At 45.2% G+C, this 8,719-nt stretch overlaps 1 long non-coding RNA gene and 1 pseudogene across 3 annotated transcripts in view; both read right to left on the bottom strand.

Moving 5' to 3' along the window:
- Positions 1 to 365, bottom strand: part of LOC110350939 (uncharacterized) — a 123,500-nt gene extending 123,135 nt beyond the window's left edge. For all 3 annotated transcript variants that reach the window (XR_002397900.2, XR_002397897.2, XR_015444464.1), the window contains exon 1: positions 35 to 365. This is a non-coding gene — a long non-coding RNA (uncharacterized LOC110350939). The remainder of the gene's footprint in view (positions 1 to 34) is intronic.
- Positions 366 to 8,292: 7,927 nt separating this feature from the next.
- LOC147823051 (U2 spliceosomal RNA) lies at positions 8,293 to 8,429 on the bottom strand (annotated as a pseudogene).
- Positions 8,430 to 8,719: the final 290 nt, after the last annotated feature.

Here is an 8,719-nt window from a genome sequence, read left to right on the forward strand (position 1 = left end):
GGCTGCAGACTGGGGCTTCCCTGGGGAGACTGACCTGCCTCAGCTCCCTGGAGAGAGCTGCACATGGGTGACACGAGCCAGCCCTGCAGGGAGAGGCAGCTTCAGAGAGCAAGGTTTCAGGAAGACGGGGCTCCCCTTTCAGGGGTCTTTTCTCCTCAGAGGACAATCCAGCTCCAGGAGGCCTCCAGCGGCCTTCCCCTCACCCTCCACTGTTTTCTCTCTCTTCCTCACTCGCTGTTTTCTTTTTTTTTTTTTAACATGCAAGTTGCCATGAAAAATTTGTTAATGAAATATTTGCTCAGAAGTCTGCTCTGGGCTAGGCTGATAACCTATCTGTGTTTGAGTTTGGCTTCCCGTATCCTAAATACTCATCTTCTGTCTGTTTAGCTTATTGATTGGTTTGGCAGGAAAAGAAGCCTTGTCATCAGTGACCAAGGTCACACTAGGCAGAGGGGAGGGGAGAGGCGCTGGAGGCTCAGGAGGCGACAGAGGCTCGTCCAGGTTCCCTTGAAGGGACAGTGACCCCCTTCCTGCCGGGTTCAGTTCAGCCTTAGCTGGCAGAAGCGGTGCTCTTGGCAGAGAGGAGCTGGACGGGGACTTGGTGCAAACGCGGAGAGGGGAGAGGCTGGCAGAGGGTGTCGATTTAGAGGGGGCGCTAGGCCTGCGCCTGGCTGGGCACCTCAGGGTAAGCCATAGGGCAGCTGCGCCTCCTGACAGGGTTGGTGGCTCTTCCGGAAACCACGGCTGATGTTCAGCTGAAGTCTACCATCTCTCCAAGGCTGTCTACTTAGTTCAAGGCAGGCCAGTCACTAAATAAAAACTAAAGACGGCTCTCAGGTGACATTTGCAGCACAGATTCAGAGCCCAGCCAGTGGTGACCCACGGCGGGTGTGACTGTCGGCATCCAGATGCCTCACTGGCCTCTGTGCTAGTCTCTGAGGCTGACAGGGTTAGGCGCTGGCACTAGGGGCACACCGGTGGGCAGCACAGGCAGAGCCCTCGAACCGGCCGGGACCCGCCATACCCCTAACTGCCGTGGGACCGGTCCGGCTTCCTTCCCTCCAGCCTCGGTGGCCTCACTGGTAAAGCAAAGGATGTCAGACATCCTCAGAGCTGCTGTAGGGAAGGATGAGATGTGTCTGCACCCTGCCCACACGTGCTCAGGGGTCAGGAAGAGGCTGTCTGCGATCCGGTGGCTGCTCCAAGGATGTCACGAGGCCAGCCTGTCCCTGCTCTGCTCGTGGCTGTGGAGGTGGTCAGGTGTGTGCACTCTAGGGACGGACGAGGGCGGGTTCAGTCTCCCTTATCCCAAATGCTTGGGACCAGAAGTGCCTCAGACTTCAGACTTTGTTCAGCTTTGGGCATATGTGCAAATTCATATTCCCAGGCTGGGCTTGAACTTGGAAAGCCTCCTAGAGTGCTGGGAACGTAGTTGTCCACCACCACGCCCAGCCTCACCGGTGCTTCATAGTCCTCTTATACCAAAGCCCAGTTGGTCATTCTGTACCCTATCTTTAGGGCACCTGCATTTTGGCTGAGACCCATCCCATGAGGTCAGGAGGGGAGGACTTTCCACTTGCAATGGCATCATGTTGTTACTTGGAAACTGTCGGACTTTGGAGTGTTTCTGATTTGGGATTTTTGGATCAAGGGTATTCAACACGAACCATTAAGACCCACTCCTGGCTCCCGAGGAGATTTGTGGGAGAAAAGTGGAGAGAAATTGGCCTCAGGTGCCGTGACCCAGAGGACAGCTGAGAATACCGAGGAAAAGTGATCCTCTCTCCCGGGGCACAGGAGGCAGGGCATCCAAAGAGGCTTCTCAGGGGACATTTTGAAATAAGTGCTGCCCGCCAGGTAGGCAAGAGAGAAAAGAGAGGGAACAGTGACCGCCCAGTGTGCACAGCCTGCTTGAGATGGCCTGGCTTCCCCACTGGAGGGCGGGGGGGGGGGGGGTGGAGTGAGTTAGCTAAGAGGGAGAGGATGGCAAAGGTTCAAGGGTGCCAGCAGGGACAGAACAGTGTGTGGTGGTCAAGAAATGAGGCAGAAGCCTAGCATGGTGGCACACATGTAATACTAGCACTCTAGGAGGCTGAGGCAGGAGGATCACCAGTTGGAGTTCCACTTGAGCAACTTGATTTAGTAAGACCCTGTCTCAATAGAAAATAAAAAAGGCCCAGGGTGTAGCTCAGTGATAAGGCCCTGGGGTTGGAAAAGCAGAAGGATGGAAGGAAAGAAAGAAGGAAGGAAGGCTAAATTGATACATCCTAGGGCAGGCAGGAGAAGCAAAGCCTCCTGATCAGAATAACAAAGAAACTGATGGGGAGACAACCAGGTCCCAAGAGGTCCAAGAGCAGGCGGCTGGGCCCAGGAGCTGAGCCTGCTGGCAGGAAGAGGGTACGGCTGCCCATCCCACACTGGGGTCTCCAGGAAGGATGGTGGTGGCTTCTCTTGCAAAGCTCAGGGGGTGGCCTGGGGGATATGGCTGCAGAAGAATTAGGATGAAAATTTCTAATCTCTAGAATGTCACCAGCAAACTTGATGCTGGAGCAGGGATGGGTCATTATCAGGAGGGTTACATCTACTGCTTACCGGCAGGAAACAGCAGATCTTGCCCTGGGGTTTTGAAAACTGTCTCATTTTGTGGTTGGACCCATGGACTCTAAAACTTTGCAATGGGGAGGGGCATATTGTCCCACTACAAACCAGGAAAGGCACCTTATCTATCGATGACCTGGCTCCCTGTGCAATGCAGCAAAGTCACATAGTGTGGCGGGATGTCTTTAACTTTCAAGAGAAGCATACAGCATACGTCAGACACTACACACAGTTGGTGCTATGGTTTGAAACTACAATGTCCCCCCAGAATTTCGTGTATGCAGAGGTAGGGCTTCTGGAAGGTGACTGGATCATGGAGGCAGTATACTCATCACTGGATTTACTCATTGATGAGTTCATGGCTGAATGTGCTGTTGGGAGGTGAGGCCAGGTTGGAGGTGGGTCACTGGCAGTGTGACCCAGAAGGAGACTATTCCTATCCCCAGCTCCTCCCTTCTCTCTCTGCTTCCTGACCACCACGAAGTGAGCAGCTTTTCGCCTCCATTCCCTTCTGCCATGCTGTTTCTGTGTTGGAGCGAGCCAACCATGGACTGAAACTTCTGAAACACAGGAGTCCAAATAAACCTCTCCTCCTTTAAGTTGTGTCCCAGTGATGGGAAACTGACTGGTACGGTCAGTTTGAGGTAGTTTGCAATGATGTCATAACTAACATCGCATCTTTGCAAAGCTATGTTGTTGGGAGTTGCTGTGATAAAAAGTAAGTACTATTTGTAGATCAGTATGGAACCAGGAATGAGAGTGGTGGGGTCCAGTTAGATTCCAGTGTCAGAGAAGTCATACACTGCTCAGCAGGAGCAAAAACCATGAGTAAACCAATGACGTTATGTCCAAATGAGGTAAAAATAGAATGAAGTTCACGTGTACTGTTTCTTCAAATGGCTCCTAAGTGATTAGGTTATAAATAATTACTAAAGAGTTTGGATCTGATTATATAATAAATGGAACTACTGTGTATTTCTTTAGGTCTAAGGCTACCATGAAAAAAAGGAATAAAAGCATTAAAGATGCTATATACAGAGCAAGTATGGAAACCCTTGGATTAATGGGTTATCATGGGTTTCTGTTATGATTTTGTTTTTAATTGGAGAAAGTTAGAGTTGGAAAGAACTTGGAGGGCATTGTAGTGGTTTGGATAATGTCTCCAAGTGTGTACATGTTAAAGATTGGACCCAGACCATGGTGATTTGGGGAGTGGTAGAGCCTCTAATAAGGAGAGTCGAGATCAGGGTCTTTGGGCCATTAGGAGTGTGTCTTGAAGGGAGAGTTGGGTCCCAGCACCCTTATCTTCCTATCTCAGTAGCTGGCCATGAGGCAAGCAGCTTTACTCCATCACAAGCTCCCACCATGAAGTGCTGCTGCACCACAGGCTCGAAAAGAATGGGACCAACTCACCACGGACTGAAACTTCAGAAACCATGAGCCACAATTAACCTTCTTTCTTATGTTTATTAGCTCAGGTATTTTGTTATAGTAATAGAAAGCTGACAAACACAATCATTTAGAACAACCACTCTCATTTTACAGAGGACATGGCTAAGCTATTGACAGGACTTTGTCTAAGGTCAGCACTGTTGGTAGAATCCAGGTCTTCTTCTCTTCCTAATGTCCTCTCTTGCTGAAAACAAGAGGCCTAATTCATTCATATTGTTTGTATAATAATAAAAATTATAAGATTACTTCACTTTTTCTCAAGAACCTTATTTGTAGAAATGAAAAACAAATCCAAACTCAGGATTTTCCAGGTGTCACTCTTCAGAGTGATCATTGTGAACACTTGGTCACATTAACTATGACACAACTTCACTTCCTGTCATTCTCCCTGAACCGTGTGAGTAAAAGCAACCTCCTTTTGGGCTGGGGATTTAGCTCAGTGGTTTCGCCCCCTGCTCTGCAGGCACAAGGACCCGAGTTTGATCCCCAGTACCAAAAAAGAAAAGAAAAAGAAAAAAAGCAACCTCCTTTGACTGAGTCCAATCTGAATTCTGAACATGAAATCAGTAAGCACCTATATTCTAGAGGACTGCTTTCTCAGAACTTCCTTAATCGTCAAAGTCTGGGATATGGTTAAGAACAATTCTTCTGCAGGCAGATGACAGAGCCAGAGCCATAGGGGGCACAGTCACAGAGCAGTCAGCCAGGTGTACTCACCATTGCTCACCGGGAGGCAAGTCATGATTCTGACATATTACCCACGCAAACGCACTCTGGAGTTGATTTTATAACCAGATGAACTAACCCCAGCCCCAAATACTCTGGAGGTTCAGTGCCTTCCCCAGGATCTTGATGGCTCCTTGGAGGTGAGAGGGCTCTGTGGTCTTCTTCTTACTCCTTGTCCATCATAGGTGAATGGTTGGCAACACTGCATGTTGCCTCTCTCAGAGGTCCCTTCCTCTGTCCATTCCAGGTGATCCCAAGTGTGGACTACGACTTTTCTTGTAATCTAATCTCTCAGCAGAACAGCCATATCAAGACCTCTACTCATAGTAAGGAGCTGAAGGGACAACTCAGAGCAGGAACTAACTTAAATTGCAGTACCAGTACTCACTGTTGAAAAGTCACTAGCAGTTCCTCCTGCTCCCCATGTGTCATTTCTTGTGGGTCTTGGTCCTCCGGGATGCAGCTTTCTATTATCTTCTAGGCCATACTTTTGTCTCTGGACCTCTTCTTCCATTGCCTCTTGCAAAGTCCAACCCCTAGTCCCAGGCAGAAAATACCAAACTTCTCCCACTTTAATAATTAGAGACTTTAACTCCTTTGGTTACAACTCACCAAACTCACCTAGAGCCTGGCTTCTTACAGACCAGACCTCTCCAAACTAATTAAGGTATCAATAACTCCCTTTGGGTTGAAGGGTTATCACAAATCATGAAACTTCAGAGTTGCTTTGCAATATTCAAAATGTCCCAGGTTAAAGTGCGTGCATCACAAGCTAAAAGCAAATATATGAAGCACAAAATGATTTTGTAAAACTCGAGCCCCAAGTGCTACTGTATTTGTCCTCTCACACTACCGAGAACACTGCTTCCAAAGAATGACTGAGCTCTCTACGACAGCCTCAGACCCACAAATGACACCCAGGAGTATGGCCCACATTCCTCCCAGAGGTGGGAGCCACGGGTCAGGCATCTGCAAGCTTGATGGTGATAAGTCGGTTGCTGCTGTTGACACAGGAAGCTTCAGTGGCCCAGCCAAACTGATCAAACATAAACCCAATTTCCCATTTGCAGGGTTGGGTGGGCTAACAAATTGCATCAGAGGCTTTGCTCTGAAGCTTTTAAGAAAGTGGAGGTATTGCCATGAACACATGACTTCCTGGCCTCCCTCTGCCTAATGCTTGATCACCACTATAAACACACAAGCCAGCAGAGTATACACCTTCCCCAGTATGCGTACTGACACAGGAGTGGGTGAAACCGCCCCAGGGACAATAGTTAATAACAATCATGGATACATTTTAGGAGCCTCTTTGGTCCACGCACTTTTGTATGCACTGTCTCCTTCAATTCCCACGACAGCCCTAAGAGGCACCGAGCGTCTTTATCTGTGCGTATTGAAAAAGTTGTAGAACTATTTACCAATGGATTTTTCACCTGTAATGGCTTTTATTTTCTAGTCATCTTCTGCTTGCCCAAAATAGACACTGACATTCGTTATTCTTGAAATCAAATTGGGATGGTAAAAAATAATCACAACAACAATAAAAAGTACTTTGCACACTTAACATCCACCTCTGCGTCTGCTCAGGCATTTTTGGCGCTGTGCTTTTCAGCATGGTACTTACTGCATTCAGGACTGGGAAGAGGGAAGCAGCAAAAGACAAGGAAGTCAATTACAAGGCTCAGTCCTGATTTATTGCCAGTTCTACCCAGTGACTTTCTTTCCAGCTCACTGGCAGAAAAACATCCCATCTTTACCCCTTTCTACAGGGCATTCTGCAAAGTGTCCATACAAGCTTAGCTGGTCACAATGCCATTCTAAAAGAGGAATGCAAATGAAAATCACACTGAAGTACCTGTTCTTGTTTTACTAATTCAGATTGCCAAAATCAAAATGTTTGATAACTCTGTGTTGGAAAGGATAAGAGTATAAAGATGATAAAAAAAAATTCCTGTGAGAGTATAAATTTATACAATTTCTCTGAAGGGCAATTTAGCAAAATGTATCCGAATTGTAAGTGCATATGCCGTTTGACTGAACAATTCCATGCCTGGGTTTTTATGATGTAATATCATACGTACATGTGCACATATGTGTGAAAGGATATATGTAAACATTTATGCATCTTTAAAAATGTTTATAGAAGTCCACTAGTAAGGTAATCTTTAAATAAATTATTACTAATTAACACAATGGAATATCATAAAGCCATTTAAAACTTAAAAAGGAGTAAGCTCTTTTCATACTGCTGTTGAATGATATAATCGATGTATTGCTAAGTACACAGACATACATTCCAATTCATATATATATGAGAGACTTATGTATTTATATATGTGTTATATATCTGCCTGTGTGGTATATATCATATATATATACATTTGCTCATACAATTAGAGGAGATAAAACTATATGGGTCTCAAGAGACAAAAATACAAGCCACAGACTAGAAAATATATTAAAAACTGTTTCCAAAATATACAAAGAACTCTTAAAACTCAACAAGTAAAAACAAACAACTCAATTTTTTAAAATAAGCCAAAGAGGGCTGGGGATTTAGCTCAGTGGTTTCACTGCCTGCTGCACAAGCGCAAGGACCCGAGTTCAATTGCTGGTACCAAAAAAAAAATAGGCCAAAGACCTGAAGACACCTCAGCAAAGAAGATACACAAATTGAAAAAAGCCTAAGAAAAGATGCACAGTACTATGTGCCATCAGAGAAATATAAACTAAAACAACAGTGAGATACCACTATATCCCTGTTAGAATGGCCAGTCCAGAACCTTGACAACATGAGTCCTGGCAGTGTGTGGGGAAGAGAAGGCCTCCTTCACTGCACCAAGATATGTTATATTGCACAGCCACTTTGGGTTTTAGCTTGGCAGATCTTCACAAAGCTAAACACATTTTTGCCATAAGATCTAGAAATCACGTTGCTTGGTATTTACCAAAGGAGTTGAAAACTATGTCCATGCAGAAACCCATGCATGCATGTCTACAGCAGCTTTATTTATCATAGAACCTGGAAGCAAGCAAGATGTCCCTCAGTAGGTGAATGTATAAGTAACGTGTGTTACATCCAGACAAGGGAATACTATACAGTGATTCAGTGATAAAAAGAAATGAAGTATTATTCAGAGGGAAATGAAAAGAAGTCAACCTGAACTGGTTACATGTTGTACAGTTTGCATTGTGACATTCTGCTAAAGAGAAACTGTGTAGATAGTAAAAAGGTCAGTGGTTTCCAGGGGGTTGGGTGGTGGTTAAGAGAGTTGAATAGCTAGAACACAGGATTTTTAAGGCAGGGCAAGTGGACTCATTGACACTGTAATGGTGGGTACATGTCATTGTGTATTTGTCCAAAAACCATAGAATGTATAATACCAAGAGAGAACCCACATATAAGGTATGGCCCTTGGGTAACTGCAATGTGCTAATGTAGGTTCAGTCACTGTAACCACTCCACCACTCGGGTGGAGGATGCGGACCAAGGGAGAGACTATGTGGGCCATATGTGAAGGAAGCAGAGCAAATGATGGAAATCTCTATTCTGCTCAGTTTTGCGTGAACCTAAAACTGCTCCAAAAATAAAGTCTATGAAAAATTGTATGTGTATACTACACTTGATCTTAGCCAAAAGGCCGAGAATCAATAAAAAGTGTATGTGTATATATGCTTCCCTTTGTATGCTTAGGGTATTTTAAGCAGATATATAAGAATCTGCAAATTTTTGTTTCCTGTGGTTAGGAAACTTCTAATGTTACTACCAGATAAGAGTATTGTGAGAAATAAATCTATAAACCAGGCTAATTTATAAATAGATATATAAACTTCTCAATGCATTATTAACAAATGGAGTCTTGCTTTATATAAAAGAAATTCATTATGCCATGATATGATTTATTGTAGGAGTGCAAGGATGGTTCAGAATTCAAAAATAATA

Source organism: Heterocephalus glaber, unplaced genomic scaffold (genome assembly GCF_053883595.1).
Source record: "Heterocephalus glaber isolate CG9 unplaced genomic scaffold, H.glaber_assembly_v1.0 deba00001600, whole genome shotgun sequence".
NCBI lineage: Eukaryota > Metazoa > Chordata > Mammalia > Rodentia > Bathyergidae > Heterocephalus > Heterocephalus glaber.